At 41.7% G+C, this 19,036-nt stretch overlaps 1 protein-coding gene and 1 long non-coding RNA gene across 8 annotated transcripts in view; one reads left to right on the top strand and one right to left on the bottom strand.

Moving 5' to 3' along the window:
• The window catches only part of Wdpcp (WD repeat containing planar cell polarity effector), a 284,986-nt gene that overhangs the window by 241,212 nt on the left and 24,738 nt on the right, over positions 1-19,036 (bottom strand). The window lies entirely within an intron of this gene.
• Positions 9,854-11,869, top strand: LOC125401289 (uncharacterized). Its single transcript, XR_007232304.3, has 2 exons — positions 9,854-9,981; positions 10,746-11,869. It is a non-coding gene; the product is annotated as an uncharacterized LOC125401289 (long non-coding RNA).

Genomic DNA, 19,036 nt, shown 5'->3' with positions numbered 1-19,036 from the left:
AACAAGTATTTAGAAAATAGAGGCAATTTCATGTGATTATAACCAAAGTTTTCTTCAATGTAAAATATACAAAAGTGTGTCTAAAGATGATTTCTGCAAAGCAATAAAGAAAACATGCGACTGCGACTACACAAAACCCTTGAATGCCAAACTAAAGACTGTGAAACGAAACTTAACCTGTTTGGGCATAACAGCTTTGAGAGAAAGCTTTCAGACTTTTGCTGTCACCTGGGGAAAGTCTGGTTGTTTTAAAAATGTTTTATTCTACCCACACCACTAAAGAGGTGAGGGAAGGTAAGAACGAACATAAAAATAAGTTTGATTAAGTTTACCAACTTTTCACAAGTAGCAAAAAAGTCATAAGTAAATAAAGTGAACTCAACTTCAACTGTTAAATTCCACTTAGGAAATATGACACTGCCTTTTCTTTTGTTCTCTTTAAGGACGAAGCATTTGTTTGACGCTTGTGGGAAATATTTCCCCCATCATGGTACATGTCAGAGCCAGTTGTTTTCGCAGCTTTGAAGTTGCTTCAAGGTCTGTCATTTGGTTAGGGAAGGGGGTGAGGGCCTGGGGTATTTGTCCTCCAGGTGCTATTTTTCCTAATTCTGCTCTGTTAAGAAATGATTTATGTACTTTGGACTGTAGGGTATTTTTCCAAAGATTAAAAACAAAAAATAAGACAACAAAACCAGCAGGTCCCATGTTGACACTGTTACATTTAAGACTAAATTTTCCATTCATTTATTTTGTGTAAACACTTAAACTCACTTTTACATCAATCTGTTCCTTTAAAAAAATTCACACACAACTTTTTCCTAGGTAAGCAGAGTTTTGAGGGTGAAATGATTCATAGGTATGCGTAGTATGTGAGGAAAAGAGGGCATTTTGTTCTAACTTTATTACGAAATCATTTGAAATGAATGAACAAGTTGCGCTAACCACACACAGAACTCCTGAGGTCTCTTGTCCCAGCTTCTCCTACTGCTAACATTTTACATCACTGAACTCTCCATCTCATCACACAAACAGACCAATGGAGATTAATTAAGTGGCACCTAATTTCCTATTTGCCTTTAATACTTGGGTACGTTTCCTAAAATTAGGGTGCTGTCCTAACACCCACACTCCAACCATTGAAATAAAAGAGTGCAGGCATTACAGAGGCACAGCCAATTTTCCTCCTACTCTGATAATGTTCAGAACCCAGTTCAAGGCCATGGCTTGCATTGCACTGTGGTTTGGTCCCCTTCAGTCTGGAAAACTTGAGTCCCCTTGGCCTTCATTCAAGCTAATTACATACAGAAAATGCCCTAATTTGGATTTTCCTCATATTTCCTTGAGAGTAGACATGGCTTGTGTGCTTTTAACAGGAATATGACAGCCCTAATTCTAGTCCTCATATCTTTCTTCACTGAAATAGAGAAAACTCTCTAAAATTTCATATGACCTCAAAAACTCCTAGATAACCAAAACAATCCTGAGCAAAATGAACAATGCTGTAGAGATTGTCCTTCCAGACATATCACAGACATATCACAGCGCCACTGTAATAAGAGATAAGCTATTGACACAAAAACAGGCATGCACAACAGTGGAACAAAAGCAAAGGCCCAGACGTGAGTGCACGGAACTGCAGCCCTCTCATGTTTGACAGAGATGCAAATAATGTACACTGGAGAGAAGAAAGCATTTTCAACAAACGGTGCTGAGGGAACTGGATGTTCACTTGCAAAAGAATGAAATTAGACTGGTATCTATCACCTCACACAAAATCTACCTCCAAATGGATTAAAGACCTGAATGTGAAATCAGAAACACTGAAACTACTAGAAGAAAACAGGCCATGCCCTACCATGATACACGTATGAAAAGACTTCCTGAATGGGACTCGTTTGTCCAAGAACTGTGGCTAACAAATGACAAGTGAGACTTCATAAAACTAAAAAGCTTTTGCACAGCTAAAGGAACAGTTGCATGAAGAAGAAGCCCACAGAATGGCAGAGAATTTTGCTAGCTACACAGCTAACAGAGAATTAATATACAGAGTATTTAACAAACTCGGAAAACACAGGGTCAAAAATAAAATCCCATTCAAAAGATGGGCTCAGGATCTAAACAGAGTTCCCAGAAGAAGAAATAAGAATGACTAATAACTGTTCTCTGTCCCTAGAAGTCAGAGAAAGGCAAATTAAAGAAACTCTGAGAGCTCATCTTACCACAGTCAGAATGGAAAAAAAAATCAACAAAATTTAAAACAAACAACAACAAATGCTAGAGAGGATGTGAGGGACTGTAAACAAAAGAAATGAAAACCTAACTCTCCTTCGACCAACAAACAGATAAAAGAAAATATGCTACATAGTCACTATGGAATACAATTCCCTGTGAAGACAAATGAAATCATGATATTTGCAACTAAGCAGATGGAACTTTGTAGACAGAAGTTTCTCTTCCTCCCAGTCCCACAGCCATTCAGTCCCAAAGAAACACACAGGGGCTTATAATAATTATAAACTATTTGGCCTATTTCTCAGTCTTATTACTAACTAGCTCTTATGTCTTAAATTCACCCATAATTCTTATCTATGTTTAGCTATAAAGCTCTGCTACCAAACATTTAAATGATGTTTATGAGCAGCTGAAATCAGTCTTCTTGGTGGTAGCAAGGACCTAGAAACTCCACAGAGTTATGGCAATAAATGTGGCTCCTGCCAATACCCTCACCATGAAGCTAGACTCTCAGAAAGCCAAAGAATGGGGCAGAGCTAGCCACCAAAGCTGCAGCTTTAATCCTAGCCATATTGCTTAGCAGATTAAAGGCTCATGTGGTCAGAAAAAGATAGAGATATACAGTAAAGGCAGATTCAGATGAAAAGAACCTCTAAACGGTTTACAATGTGTTTAAAAATACTAGCTGGGTGTTGGTGGCTCATACCTTTAATCCCAGCACTTGGGAGGCAGAGGTAGGCTGATCTCTGTGAGTTTGAGGCCAGTCTGGTCTACAAGAGCTAGTTCTAGGACAGGCCCCAGAGTAATGGAGAAACCCTGTCTCAAAAAAACAAACAAACAAACAAACAAACTATATATATATGAAAAAAGGATAGACAGGAGCTGAAGAGATGGCTCAAAGGTTAAGAGCACTGGATGTTCTTCCAGAGGTCTTGAGTTCAATTCTCAGCAATCACATGGTGGCCACAACCATTCATAGTGAGATCCGGTTCCCTCTTCTGCTGTGCAGGCATGCATGCCAGCAGAACACTGTATGCACAATAAACAAATCCTTAAAAACGAAGGAAGGAAGGAAGGAAGGAAGGAAGGAAGGAAGGAAGGAAGGAAGGAAGGAAGGAAGGAAGGAAGGAAGGAAAGTGAAAAAGGATCAACAAAATCCTTTAAAAAAGAAATAGAGTGACCAGGCAGTGGTGGCACACACCTTTAATACCAGCACTTAGGAGGCAGAGACAAGAAGATCTCTGTGAGTTCAAGACTAGCCTGGTCTACAGAGTGAGTTCCAGGACAGTCAAAGATAAACAGAGAAACCCTGTATTAAAAAAACAAAAATTAAAAAATAAAGATAAAAGAAAGAGTTTTTTTTTAAAGCCACATAACGATGAAAAATACACAGAGAATCTGTATACTGTGTGTTATTGTGTTGTCCTTGAATTGTTTGACTATTGAGAAAGGAGCAACAACTGGTAAAAGAAATCTGATTATAAATGTTGTTGGATTAATCCAACCTATATATTTTGAAAATGCCTTGAATTCAAAATTTAAGTCAAAAGATATGTTACTTTGGAGAAGAGGTTTTGCTTTTGTTTCCACAGGAAATGAGATGTTGTAGATTCATTCTGGATTAAGAAAAATGAGGCCTGATTACAGAAGATCCCCTGAAAAATCTCTGATAGGAGTGAATGGCCCAGATGATCCAATGTTTCAGAGCACCTCTGTTGAATTTCCTCTGAGTTCTCCATCCAGAACAGATTCTAGACTGTTGGCTGAGAAGATCCAGCTTCACAGAATATTCCAGTTAGAACTTGACCATTATCCTAAATTTTCTTTGGGTCCCCATAAGATTATCAGCAGTCCCAATCAGCAGGAAGTAGCCTAGAAAACTATGCCCACTTCCCCCCAAAATGGATTATGGATGTTTTTGTCTTTGTTTAGTGTGTTGGTTACAAGTTGTTATGGATATTGGTCAAGGGGAAAGCTAAACAAAAAAGATTAGATTCAGAGAATTCTTGTTTTGAAAAGAAAAAAGGGGAAATACTATGGGAGAATGCTCTTAAATACTATAAAGATTTATTACTCATATTGGTTTAATAAAACACTGATTGGCCAGTAGACAGTCAGGAAGTATAGGTGAGGCAACCAGACTAGGAGAATTCTGGGAAGAGGAAAGGCAGAGATGCAGTCACTAGCCAGACTCAGAGGAAACAAGATGAGAATGCCTTCCTGAGAATAGGTATGAAGCAATGTGGCTAAATATAGACAAGAATTATAGGTTAATTTAAGTTGTAAGAGCTAGTTAATAATAAGCATGAACTAAAACGCCAAGCAGTTTATAACTGTTATAAGCCTCTGTATGTTTCTTTGGGACTGAATGCCTGTAGGACTGGATAGGACAGAAACTTCCATCTACAAAACTAAAAAACATTCAATTGAGTGAGGTAACCCAGACCCAGAAATACAGATATTACATGTTCTTTCTCATTGGAGGCTCTTAATTCCAAATCTTCAAATGTGAATATATAAGCCAGTAATAAAGTAGAATGGACAATTCAGGGGTTTGGTAAGAAGGAAGAGGAAGAGAGTAGCAAAGTACAAATAATTTGGAGGGGAAAATCAGAAAGATGGGGGCAGGTGGGACTTTAGTTAGGGAAAAGGAAGGAGGAGGAACCATACTATTTACTGTCTATCTAACAGCACTTACAACACACATAAGTAACTGTGCATACAAACACATGTTCTTAAGTGGAATTTTCCTGACAGGATGGGCACTGCTCCCATAAGAACCATAGACTAACAAAAACCTCAGCAGTAGGCATGAGAAGACCACTTTTGAGTTGTTGGTTATCTAAGAGATTTGCAAAACATTATAGGCTATTACTGTTTTCCCCAAAGACAGAAGGTAAGTCCCTATAACTGAAGAAACCATGCACTTTGGATAGATGACCTAGAGAACCTGAGCTGGATCTGACCCGAAAGCATCCTCCTTCGGACTAGCTTTCATTGTACCAGATGGCACTATGTCAGCTTTCAAAGGAGGGAAGGAACCAATAGTCCTTCCTAGGTATGAAGCCGATGAACCACAACAATGACTAGTGGGGCATGATAACCGATAACCGCTAATGGTGCAGTAGTGGTATGTATACCTTGAGGGTAACCATCTGGTCTGTAGCCGACCCTAAGACCAACAAGAGGGAAATCATGCCTGGTACCGGAAGCCTAGCCAACTATATGGACCTAGAAATGTCAAGAATCATGGAGGAGAAGCTACAAGCACTTTACTAAACCAGAGTAATCCATAACTACATTCTAAATATTTATCCTCATACCTCCAGATCAACGGAGTTCTCACCCCTCAGGGAAACTTCTCTTTGTAGCAGAAGAAGAGTATTACAGAAACCCACAACTGAGCAAACTGCAGAGTTTAGGGCCCAGTCACAACTGGCAGATCTATAACACAATTCCTGCGTGTCAGACTCGGGGTTATTGGGAGAGAAGGAGTGAAAGATTTTAGGAGTCAGAGAAACAAAGAGTTGGCTGGGAGAGTGTGTCTCCTAGAAAAATCGGAGAGGCTACACCCATAAAGTCTCAGCAACATGTTTGCTTAAACAAGGCCTGAACAAGGAAGATCATTAATAGGCATGCTAATATGGAAGAGGGAAAGTTCAACCATAGACAAAGAACCAAAAGCAACTAAGGAATGCTGAAAGCAAGAGAAATAGTCTTCTCGTTAATGGTCAGTCTTGAAACAATATATACACAAGTTATAGCATATGCACTGAGCACATTCCTATATTATAAGAATATGATAGATGATAAATGGATGGTTCTAAATAATACAAACAGGATGTATTATATATGTGTGTACATATACGTGTGTGTGTGTGTGTGTATGTGTGTGTGTGCCATGAATCTGAAAGACAGCAAAGGGAGTACAAGGGAAGGGTTGGGGGACAAAAAGGGAAGGGGGAAATATATTTATATTATTATCTTAAAAAATCATAAAAAAATAACAGAGTAGTTGGTGTTCTAAGTTCATTATCCTAAGAGACAAAAGCATCACTGGATGGTTTCTAGCATGATTTCACTCACGTTTTTTACTTATTAAAGAGTAAATAGTATGTTTGTGGGTAAACATTTTAGAATTATGTAAATCCTGCTTCTTATCAAAGTTTCGCCTACTATAGACTCCAATGATGAGTTTGCTCAAATCTAATATATTTTACCTTTATTTGTTGGTAAGTAAGGTAGAGTTTTCTTCCCAGCTCTCTTTATTTATTCTTGTGCTTATATTTATATCAGTATGTACTCATGGATTTCAATTTATGCAATGAGCTACATTTATTATTTATTTTGGCATTGAAAATACTCAAGATTTGGCCAGAGGGATTCTCTGAAGCATAAACTCATGGGAGTTGAACAGTTTTTTCATTCTTTCAACACTTCTTTGTTTTTGGCACAGCACACCATTACTCTAAGGAGAACCCTTATTCCTCTTAATGGACAGTCACATTAGAAACAGATCTTGGCACTACATTCTTTGCTACTGGACTTTCAGATGTGAAACATATCTAGGTATACACACAACACAGAGACACACACCTACAACCCACTGCTGCTTCAGTGACTCCAAGGATGGCATTTCTAATTCCGGTCTTAAGGTCGCCAAAGAACAAGGTTTTAACGCACATGCAACCATTCCGACATAACTCCATACTAATCTAATGGAAGCTGAATAGGTGCACAGGAGGGCAAGCAAAAAATCCTCACTTGCATCCCTCAAGTCCTGGACTTCTTAAAACTTTTTCCACCTGTGACCTTATTTTGCCTGAGAAGTTTTTATATGATCCTAGGTATACAAATATATAAATCAAATATTTACTGATCTATAAATCATAAATTATTTATTTTCAAACAATTATTGACTATACATATAATCTTGTTTGTTTTATTTGTCAGGAAAGGGCTTTTCTGTGTGGTCCTGGCCATCCTGGAACTCGCTCTATAGACCAGATTAATCTCAAACTTGGAGATCCACCTGCCTCTGCCTCCCAAGTGCTGGGATTAAAGTCAGTGTATACATATAATCTTACCACTTATTAAACACAAAAACAAATTTTCCTACTAATGAGACAAATGTGCTTATTTATTTTTATGTAAAGAATTAAATAATGGCTGTATATCTGATACTGAAGGACACAAAGCATCTTAAATGCTTTCCAGCATGGACTAATACTTTGACGTTACGATGTTCTTCCATGCCAGGAACACAACTTCATATGAAGACATAGTAGAAAATAGCATAAGAATATTTAGAATCATTTCAAAATTTGTTGAAAATTCTCTCCTATTCCAAAGCCACAATTCATTTAATGCTGTTTTTGTGTTTAAATAAAATTTGAGACAGTAGCTCAAACAGCAAATTTTAAAATCAAACATTCTAACACAGTACAAACCAGAAATAGAGTGATTTGCTACATGCTGAGGAATGGTAAGAACATAGACGAGGTCTTTATTTCTGTAACTGAGCCCTGGTTTCTATGAGAGCACTGCAGTTCCCACCAGCCTGGAACCTGAGCCACGGGGTTTTGGGCAGCGCTGACTGGTGTTGAGCAGCAGAATGGCATGTACGGGGCGATGTGTCCATGCCGTGTGCCGTGGTGCCGTGCAGCACACGGGTGAGAGCTGCCAGAGACGCTGACATTCATTGCACATGTGACTTTGAATTAAATTTGATTACTGTGTGTTCAGAAACCTTTGACGGTTGCCGAGATTTTGTAGCCCTCACACTGGTCTGTGACCCCATATGGGGTGTGACCAAGACCTAGCTTAGGAAGCCGTACTCATGTCTGACAAAGTGCTGTCTAGAAACTGCCACAAACAGAAAATGTAATAACAATGGTTCTGTCTCAAAGAAAAAAAATGTATCATTTAATAAAGTAAGAACCATTGTGTAGAAATGAAAAAAATCCTGAAACACTGCTCTAAGAGTCATTGTTGACTAATTCTAAAAGAAAAAGTCAAGATACAAAATATTATAAAATTCTATACATGTAAAATATGTAGAATGGCCAAATCCACCCAGAAAAAGTGGTCACCCAGCTGAAAGAAAGAAGACATAGCAAATGACAGCCAAGACATCGGTTGAAGCTTTACTGAATCAGAGTGGCAAACTTCAGGGAAGGGTTTTCTTGTTATTATAAGGTATTTTTGTTTGTTTGTTTGGTTGGTTGTTGATTTGTGTAATTGGGGGTGAGGCTTAAAGCGCCCTATGTCAACAAAGCTGGCCTTGACCTTATAGCAGCCCTCTTCCTTGCCTCTCAAAGGCTGGCTTACAGGTTTGTGACACCATGCTCAGCCAAGCTTTTAAACATACTAAAACCACTGAACAGTGTACTTCAAAAGGATAGATTTTACAGTATATGAACTATATCTCAAAAAAGGGAAAGGGTTGAATGCAAAATTCCTGATGGTACATCAAGCATTAACTTTTGGAGATTTTCTGCATGCCAAATACAGCAGTCTCAACACACAGCACACCGCCGCATAGGCAGGAAGGAAGCCTATCAGAAAGGCTACAAACACACAGGCGCACAGGGCTTCTCTGCTACAATTCTGTAACTTGAGGCCTTGGACTATTTGATTCAGCAAATGTGAAGGGTATGTTTGGGGCCTCCAGTTCATCCACAGTTTCTGAGCTTGTTGCCATTTCCCACATACACACTTGTGGAAGCCAAGTGGCCTTGTATTTTTTTGTACAATTGTTAATTGTGTAAAATATTTTTACAATAAAAAGTTAATTTTTATTGTTATCATTAATTGAACATCATACATTAAATAAGCTTTTCTTCAAAAAGGGCTGAAATGAAAAGATTTAAAATTGTGTTATTCAAAAGTCATAAAACAATTATAAATTTAAATAAACTTTCAAAGAAGCCTTTTCTGTAACTCTGTAGTACTTTGTGATATTATTGAAGCTTAAAACTATAGTCAGACTATACATTCTCTGATCTTTTGGGGGAAGGGGTTGGTTTTTTGTTTGTTTTGGGGTTTTTTTGGTTTTTTTTTTGTTTGTTTGTTTGTTGAGACAGGATTTCTCTGTAGCTTTGGAGCCTGTCCTGGAACAAACTCTTGCAGACCAGGCTGGTCTTGAACTCAAGAGATCCTCCTGCCTCTGCCTCCCAAGTGCTGGAATTAAAGATGTATGCCACCATTGCCCAGTGAGGGGCTGGTTTTTTGAGACAGCATTTCTCTGTGTAGTCTTGGCTGTCCTGTAACTCACTCTGTAGACCAGGCCAAACTAAACTCACAGAGATCCACCTATCCCTACCTCCCGAGTTCTGAGATTAAAGGTGTGCACCACCAGCCTGGCTCTTATATACAAACTCAGATTTATTATTTTAAATTATTTTAAAAGAAAGAGTATAAAGAAAGAAATAGAACATAACAACTTGTAACCCCTAATGATAGATTTTTTCCCAAGAAAACTAGGAGTATAATTATTATTCAGTAGAACAAAATAAAGTACAAATTAGAGGCCTCATTAGAGATGACTTAATTGGCCATTTTTAGATCTTCAAGTTCAATGACGTCACCCTGGTATAGGAAGGGACAGAACAAAGGGTGAGGGTGACAGCTCAGCCGGTAGCGCACTTGCTGTGCCAGAGAGAGAACCCAGAATCTGGTGACTCAGACCCAGAAGGACAGACACTGCCTGTTCTCTCTAATCTGAAGCTCCTCGCTCCACACATTCAGGTATGAGCATAAAACTGGAGTGACCACAAGTCAGGAAACAAGGGTTGGGCAGTGGAGAGAGAAAGAGAAGGGTACAAGTGATTTGAAGTGGGAAAAGGGAAAAGGGTGGAACGGAGGGAAGAGGGGGTGAGAGCAGGGAGGGAAGCGCAGCTCCTGCCTTCGTCAAGGGGCCCGCTCTCTGCAGCAGACGGAGATCATTACAGAAAACACAGCCTGCCAGTGTGCGGAGGAAAAGCAGCCCTGGGGTGCCCAGCAACAAGGGATACAACTACCACTCCTGCATCTCAAGCTCAGGGAACATCACAGAAGAGTCTAAGAGCCACGGGAGCGAGTGTGTCTTCTGGAAAAGGCAGGGGAGCTTCCCGGGTGAAGTGGGCAGTCCTCGGCACAGTCCTGTAGCCAGGGCTCCGGGAGTGACTGCACTAAGCAGGGTCTCTAGGAAGGAAAAGCACATCATCTCAATCATCCCATTACAGAGGTGACCACTCCTCCCATCTCTGTAGCGTGGCTTAGCATGAATTAGCCTTTCTGAGACAGGGCTGCTCACACTGCTAGCACTAGTTGGATAAGGTTTTGGTTTTTTTTGTTGTTGTTGTTTTGTTTTGTTTTGTTTTAGCTTGAAATCCTGGAATTTTTTGTGTCTTGGTCTCTACCCAGAGCCAGAGCCAGAACTTATATTCCATTTTATTAGCCAGGAGGAAGTAGCATTGCCTTAATGGGCCTCAACAAAATTAGGTAACATTTTCCCCCCTCATGACATTCAGGAGCTGGCTGAAACTGGGGAGCAGAGGCCATCAAAGTCCAGAGCTCCTATTCTAAAGCGGATCACCACCAGGGTGGAGTGTCTGGGCTGGAGCTTCAGTCACACCCTCCCACACTGCCCCAAGCAGGGCTCTTCAGTGGGAGACAAAAAACAAGAACTACCTGCAACCGCTGTTGGGAAAAGTAACATCAGGAAATTTGCAGGCAAATGGACGGAACTAGAAAAAAAATCATCCCAAGCAAGGCAAACCAGACCCAGAAAGACAAGCATGATATGCACTCACTTATAAGTGGATATTAACTGTATAATAATAATGTATACTAACTGTATAATAGGATAATCACACTATAATCCACAGACCCAGAGAGGCTAAGAAACAAGGAAGGCTCTGGGGGTGATGCCGGGATCTCCCCTTGGAGCGGGAAATAGAATAGATTTTGCAGGTGGACTAGGGGTAGATGGAGATGGGAATAAGAGGGCTCAGGCTAAGGAGGGAGGAATGAGGGAGAGACTGAACAGAGAAGCATTTAGGGGGTACTGTGGAACCCTACTGCAGTGGAAACGCCCTGGAACCTATGGGGGTGAGCCTAGAGGACTCCAAGCAATGGAGGAGGAAAGCCCGAATTGACCATCTTCAATAACCTGGCAAGGATCTCAGCAGTGGGACCACTAACCCAGCAGTAAAACCTTCAATCCACCCCTGTCCTGCCTGCAAGATGTTCTGAAGCAATGGTGGCTCAGAGCTTGTGAGAGTGGTCAACCAAGGACTGGGCTAACTGAGGTCCATACTACAAGACGAAGCCCATGCCCAAAACTGTCTGGATGGTCAGGAACTAGACGCTGGATGGCTCAAAGACCTAGGTCAGAACCAAACATGAATGACAGGAAGAAAAAAAATCACATGCAGCAAGTGAGAGTAACGGGAAAAGACTTGTTAACCAACAGTCTTTAAGAGGTGGAACATAGTTTAGGCGTGACTTTCTAGGACTGGGAGATACAAACCTGTGCATCACCCAGGTACGCTCTCTGTAATTTCCCCCGTTGTCAAGCAGAGCCTGGATCTTCCGTGCCTGTGGTGTGAGTTTTTCCCCTTAGAGTAAATAAAATATATTTGTCTATCTTTAAGTTAGCCTGGTTATTTCCATATCTAGGCAACCGAGACATTGAGAGAGCTGCAACATTCAGGAAAGCGAGCCCTGCACCTTGCCTGGGCAGCACTGTTAGGAAGGAAATGAGGGTAAGCCTGCCCAAGAATATAAGTATGAGAAGTCTGGACCCACCCCTCACCTGCCAAAGGTGGTGTGGGTGAGGGAGGGAAGCCACCCCACACCCCCACCCCTGACCCCGGCTGCCTGTGGCAGGTGGGAGAGCTAGTCCTGAGGTCACAAGACCAAGAGAGCTGGCTATGCCTCTCACCAACTGCAGCACTCGGGGAAGAGGCCCCTGCACCTCACCTGGGTAACACAGTAGGGCTGGTCCTCATGATGCAGGTGCGAGTGAGCCAGCTAGAGGGTGTGAGAGCGGGAGAACCGGCCTTGCCCCTTGCTGCAAAGGGTGAGCTAAGCCACGGTGCTACAAGACTCACTCTGGTGTTGAGGATGAGGGAGAGCTGGTGGGCTGACCTGCCCAGCAACCACCCAGACCCAAAGTCAGAACTATGAGTTAGCCCACCCCACCCTCCACCCCATCTAGGATCTGCTGGGGCACGTGAAGGGGCTGGTCCTGCAGACCCAAAGCTGCAGGATCTCTATGACACAGGACAACAACAGGATATCCGAGAGGACCCCCAGTATTAACAGTGTATGAGAAGCCAGAGGCCTCGAACCAGACCAGTGACTCTTTGCAAAGAACACTTGCGAGTAAAGCTGCACACACTAAAGGGCTTATTGTGTGACTCGCTGCGTCCCTGCAGCTTCCACGCTACAGCTTCACTTTTCTGTTCAATTTTATTTTGTTTTATCTTGGGGAATGGGGTTGGGGGTTTATAAGTGTAAAGGGCAGTTGCAAAGGGACAGGGAGATGAATGGGATCAAGATGCATGATGGGAAATTCACAAAGACTATATATATTGCATTTAAAAGGCCAGTGAAATGATTTCTAATGATACTCTGCTATACTCATAGATGGGTACCTAGCCCAGTCTCCATCAGAGAGGCTTCCTCTAGCAGCTGTTTGGAGCAGATGCAGAGAGAGACCCATACCCAAACATTAAGCAGAACTCGGGGAACTCCAGAGAAGCAGGGGGTGGAGGGATGATGACTGTAGGAGCCAGAGGGGCCAAGGATACCAGGAGAACACAGAGCACAGAAACAACTAAGCAGGGCTCACAGAGGTTCAGAGACTGAAGCAGCAATCAGGGGGGCTGCACGGGTCTACACTAGGTCTTCTACAAACATGCTATAGTTGTGTAGCTTGGGGTTTTGTGGGACTCCTAACAGTGGGAGTGAGGGTATCTTTGGTTCTTTTATCTACTCTGGGGACCCTTCTTCTCCTTCTGGACTGCCTCATCCAGTCTTAGTAAGAGGGTTTGTGCCTAGTGTTACTGTGTTTGGTTGTTATCACTGGGGAAGCCTCTTTTCTGAAGGGAAACAAAGGAGGAGCAGATCTGGGAGAGGGGGAGATATGTGTGGGGGAACTGGGAGGGCTGAAGGGAGGGGAAGCTTCGGTTGGGATATATTATATGAGAAGAATAAAAACGAACAAACCAACAAACCAGAACTCCCTTCTGGCTTTCCCAGCAGAGAACAGAGGACGTTCAGGATCCAGGCGGTACACTGCATGTCCAGTTTCTATTTCCTGTCCCCATCATAACCTTACTTTATGCTCTGGTTTGCTACATTGTTTTTCTTTTGTCACTGTTAATACTTACTCAATGACTACAATGTCACACCATCTCCCCTTTCAATCTATTTCACCACATGATTCCTCTTTAAAACTTTGTTTTGTATCTTGCCAAATCTTACAGAATTATCAGTTTGTCTTGTGGTTCCTCTTTGTGACTATGCCTCTCATCAGCATGGGGATAGTTACAGAACATAGACTCTGTTCCCCCAAAATATTTGGAACCACATCTCTCAGAAAGGGGTTGTGGCTAAAGAGAGACAGAAAGAGACATCTTATTGATCTAAATTAATATATGAAAAAATCCAGTTGCAGAAAAGGCCTGGAAACTCTTGCCATCTAGGCTACATACAACAGACAGCACGTGTTCAGGAAAAGCCTGCAATACACGAACATGGAAGAGGCAGGTGCGGCATAAATGGCCGTGTGCCTCACAGTCTAGCACTTGGAGTTCATGTTTTTCCTCGGCTTACTGTCTACCCCCATCCTTGGAAGTGCTTTCTTTCTTAGGAAGCTGCATTTCTATTTCTAAACATGTGTTTCTAGTTCAATTTTTTTTTTGTCCTGGGTCACAAGAGCCTAAAAATTTGGGCGAGAGCTCTGAAACTCAGACTGGAGCTTCCAACATCATGCATTATTTTGTATACATCTAACCAGAGGCATGCTATGTCAACGGTACAAAAGGAAGTATGAATGCAACACAGAAAGCCCGACATCACATCAGAACAGAAGAACAGATGGGGAGAGCCAAACACTGCAAGTGCTGCTTGAACTGACCCTGAACTTTACTTTTCCCCATTACTCCAGGAAGCTGGACCCAGTTACCTGACTGCAAACATTTAACTTCCATGGGCAAGGAATAAGTGGATCGGAACAGAATAAGAAAGCTAATTAAAAAAAAAAAAACTAGCAGCATACATATGACTACTATCCCCCAAACTCCTTAACTCCTTGCTTTTATGACCTCTGCTATATCCTGGTAGATGGGACTAACAAACATATTTTCAGTTTACTTAGTTCTTCAGAGACGATTACCCCTATAACAACACAAATACTTCTAATAGGTAATTCTAAAGACGTCTCAGGGCAAAGTGAAGGGCATGACTTAGCCAACTTGTGCCAGATTAGAATGCAGTAGGCCCTGACTAAACCAACCAACATCAGAAACAAACAAACAAACAAGTCTTCTCAGACTGTCTCCCTCAAGCGTCAAATGTTCTAACCATATGAAACGTATATATATAGGAGTGGAGCTATAATGGGATGAGTGACGGTCACTCACCCTCAAAGAGTAAGGCAATTTCAACATTTCTCAGTGCTGAGTGAGTAAAACAGAAAGAATTGGATACTGAAGCTGAGATAACAACTATTATCTACAACATTCTTTTTCTAATACTGCTTTAATCAAAGCAAATACTCTATATGTAAAATTACAAAAATATGCACACATAGAAAATGGTGCTTTTTTTTTTGCTCTGCTTCCTGTGTGTGGATCAAAATTTAATCAGCCAGTTTCTTGCCCAATTCAGCATGCCTTCTTGTCTGTTGCCATGCCTTGCCCTTCTCCTCTCTTCCAAAGAGGGCCGCATACAGGAAAAGAACCAGCCCAAGAGATGTGTGCTACAGACAGCAAGGCTAGAGGGCAGAACCACCTGTGCCCACTGGAGTTGAAAGTTCAGCTACGGGACATGGGCCTTCAGATCTGCTCATCACCGGACTCTATTTCCATCCGTTTTGGTCAGGTCTTCCCTCCCTACATCTCATTCTTCCCTTCTGGAATAGGAACGTATATTCTGTGTCCCTACATACTGGAAGAATGTAAACTTTTTAAAAAATTTTTTACAGACGGTTACGGTTAACAGATTGCCTTGAGTCTCAAAGAGACTTTGGACTTTTGAACAGTGTCCAGACTATTAAAGAGACTATGGGGACTTGTGAAGACTAAATGAATTTTGCATCATGAAATGGCCATGAGCCTAGGGGAGTCCGGGGTAGAATGCTGTGCCTTGAATAAGAAATCCACCCGCTACAAAACCAAATAGCCCAATGAAAAACGGGTTACAGATTGAAACAATGAATTCTCATTAGAGTAAATTCAAATAGCTGAGAAAAGCTTAAAATTTTCAACAGCCTTAGTCATCAGAGAAATACAAATCAAAACTACTTTGAGATTCCATCTTACACACGTCAGAATGACTAAAATCAACAAGAGTTAGTTTATGCTGGCAAAGATGTGGAGCAAGGGGAACAGTCCTCCGTTGCTGATGGGAGTGCAAACTTATACAGTCATTGTGGATGGTGGTTCCTCAGGAAGATGAACTGAATCGATCTACCTAAAGATTCAGATATACCACTCTTGGGTATATACCCAAAAGATGCTTCATCCTACCACAAAAACACTTGCTCAACCATGTTCATTGCTGCTCTATTCATAATAGCCAGAAATTAGAAATGACTTAAATATCCCTCAACAGAGATAAATAAAATATAGTACATTTACACACAGGAGTATTGCTCAGCTTGTAAAAAAAAAAAAATGACAGTAAAATTTGCAGGCAAATTGAAGAAACTAAAAAAAATCATTTTGAATGAGGTAACCTAGACCCAGAAAAATAAACATGGTGTATATTCACTAATATCTGGATATCAGTCATAGACAATCAAGTTGTAATCTGTAGACCCAGTATGATGGTTTTAATAAGAATGGCCCCCATAGGCTCATATATTGAATGCTTGGTCATTAGGATCACTAGGAGGTGTGACCTGGTTGGAGGAAGTGTGTCACTGGGGGTGGGCTTTGAGGTTTCAAATGTTCAAGTCAGGTTCAGTGTCTCCCTCTCTCTTCCTGTTGCCTCTGGATGCAGTTGCAGAACTCTCAGTTACCTTTCTAGTACCACACCTGCCTGGATGCTGCCATGCTTCCCGCCATTCTGATTATAGACTAAACCTCTAAACTGTAAGCATGCCCCAATTAAATGTCTTTCTTTATAAGAGCTGCCATGGTCATGGTGTTTTGTCACTGCAATAAAAACACTATGATGCCCAGAGAGGCTGGGCACAGAGAAAGGAACTAAGGGAAATACACATATTTCCCTGGGAGAGGGAAATAGAATAGATACAGGTAGATGGGGGGTGGGTGGGACAAGAATGGGGGAATCAAGTGGGAAGGGAAAGGGGAGACAGGATTGAATGGAGGGAATGAGGGGGGGGGGGAACAGCTAGCATTGAAGGGCACCTAAGGGGCAGTTTGGAAACCTAATGCAGTGGAAACATCCTATAATATATGAAGGTGATCCTAATGAAATCTCTAAATAATGAGGAAGATGGAAACTACAATTGGTCATCTTTTGTCACCAAATGAAGCCTCTAGTACCAGAACTGGGTTTCATCCAATTGAGTTGTGGGCCAAAAGGGTCCCACAGAAATTTCCAAACAACTCAGGTTGCTACCAAGACAATAGATTGTTCTACAGAAACTGACAGTAAGACCCCATTGCCGAAGACAACACCCACACCCACACAGAAAGATACTCTGCAGGCTACCACAAGAGAAATGAAACACCAACCCAAACACAAAACCTTTGATCTACAATCTGTCCAGTCTACAAAATATACTAGGGCAATGGTAGCACAAAGATTGTGGGAGTAACCAACTAATGTCTGCTTAGACTTAAGGCCCACTCCATGAGATGGAGCCCATAGCCGACACTGGCGACCAAGAACCAAAGACTGGACAGCCCAGAGACCTAGGGTAAAATCAAATACTACTGGTCTTAAAAAAAAGGGGGGGGTGGAACAACAATAAAATGACTCCTAATGACATTCTGTTGTAATCATAGACCTGTGCCTTACTGAGTCATCATCAGAGAGGCCTCCTCCTGCAGCAGACAGGAACAGATGCAGAGACCCACAGCCAGCATTATGCGGTGTGTGTGGGGGAGACCTTCGAATCCCTCCCCTCAGAACTCAGGGAACCCCATGGAAAACTAAGTAGAAAATGTGAGGGGGAGAGGATGGAGAACCCCAGGAAAAAGAGATCTTCTAAAACAACGGAGTGAAGTTCCTATGAACTTACAGAGACTCATAATCACAGGGCCAACATGGGGCTCTTTTATTTTTCTGTTGGCTTGTCTTGTCTAACTTTGATGTGGTGGTTTTTGTTTTGTCTAATATTTTATTTTGTTATGCTTTGTTGTTTTCTCTTAGAAGCCTGTTCTTGTAGCACAAATAATAAAAACCCAGAGACAGATATTGGGTTCAAGCTGAAGATCAGAAAAGTAAAGCAGCCAAGTCACTAGAGAGGTCTTACCGCTACCATGGCTCAGACATACAAAGGGGCAATCCTGTCCTCAGCATGACTATAGACTGCGATGCTCTCCACCAAACCTCAGATGGCAATGAGCTCTTGTCTCCTCCTGCCTTATATTCCTCTCTCCACACAGCCATATCACTACTGTCTCCACCTCCGTAGTGCTAGATTAAAGGCCTGTGACACCCGAGGGCTGGGATCACCTTTGTAGGAGTGCTCTCGCTCTCTCTCTCTCTCTCTCTCTCTCTCGATTTTATTTTACTTTTTTAAGACAAATTCAATCTCACATAGCCCAGGGTGGCCTTGTGTCCTGGGATTAAGGTGTGTGCCACCACTCCCTGGCCTCTAGTGGCTTAGCTCTGTATTCTGATCTTCAGGCAAACTTTATCTGAATGGGAGAGGAAGTGGAGAGGAACTGGAAGGAGTGGGGGGGGGGAACTATTCAGATTATATTGTATGAGGGAAAAAAATATGTTTAATAGAAGAAGGAAAGAAAGAGAAAGAAAGAAATATCCTCAGTAAAGTCATATATTCAAGCATTGGGTCCCAGCTGGTGAATTAAGTAGTTTGTACAAGTTACAGGACCTTTAGGAAGGAAAGTCCTGCTAGAGGAAGTATGTCAGAGGGAGGCGGGTGGGACAGGCTTTGAAGGTTTACAGCCTTGCTCCACTGTTTTTTCTCTCTGTGTGTCTCTGTCTGTCTCTCTCCTCTCTCCTCTCTCTCTCTCTCTCTCTCTCTCTCTCTCTCTCTCTCTCTCTCTCTCCTTCTTGTGTATGGATGAAATGAGAAGAGCCAGCTTCCCCCTCCAGTTGTCACACCCTCCCTGCCTGCTGCCGTGCCTTACCTGCTATGATAGATTCTATTCCTCTACAGCTGTAAACCAAAATCAACTCCCTTTTTCCTCTATAAACATAACCAACCAAATAAATGCTACTTTTACCTGCTTTATACATTGCAAAAAAAATGAAATTCTTGACTTGGAAGAAAAGTTCTCTAGTATTTAAAAACCACCTGAAAGCATGACAACTTCATGCGTCTTCACACCACATACAGTAGACAAACTGTGGGGACTAATTCACAAGCCTGAGAATGCAACCAGTCAGTCAGGAACAAAGACACGCTAAAGAGAAACTTCTGTGCCTC

This window comes from Myodes glareolus, chromosome 8, assembly GCF_982192425.1.
Source record: "Myodes glareolus chromosome 8, mMyoGla1.1, whole genome shotgun sequence".
Lineage (NCBI taxonomy): Eukaryota > Metazoa > Chordata > Mammalia > Rodentia > Cricetidae > Myodes > Myodes glareolus.
The sequence above is the reverse complement of the archived record's forward strand: the minus strand, read 5'-3'. Positions and strand labels throughout refer to the sequence as shown.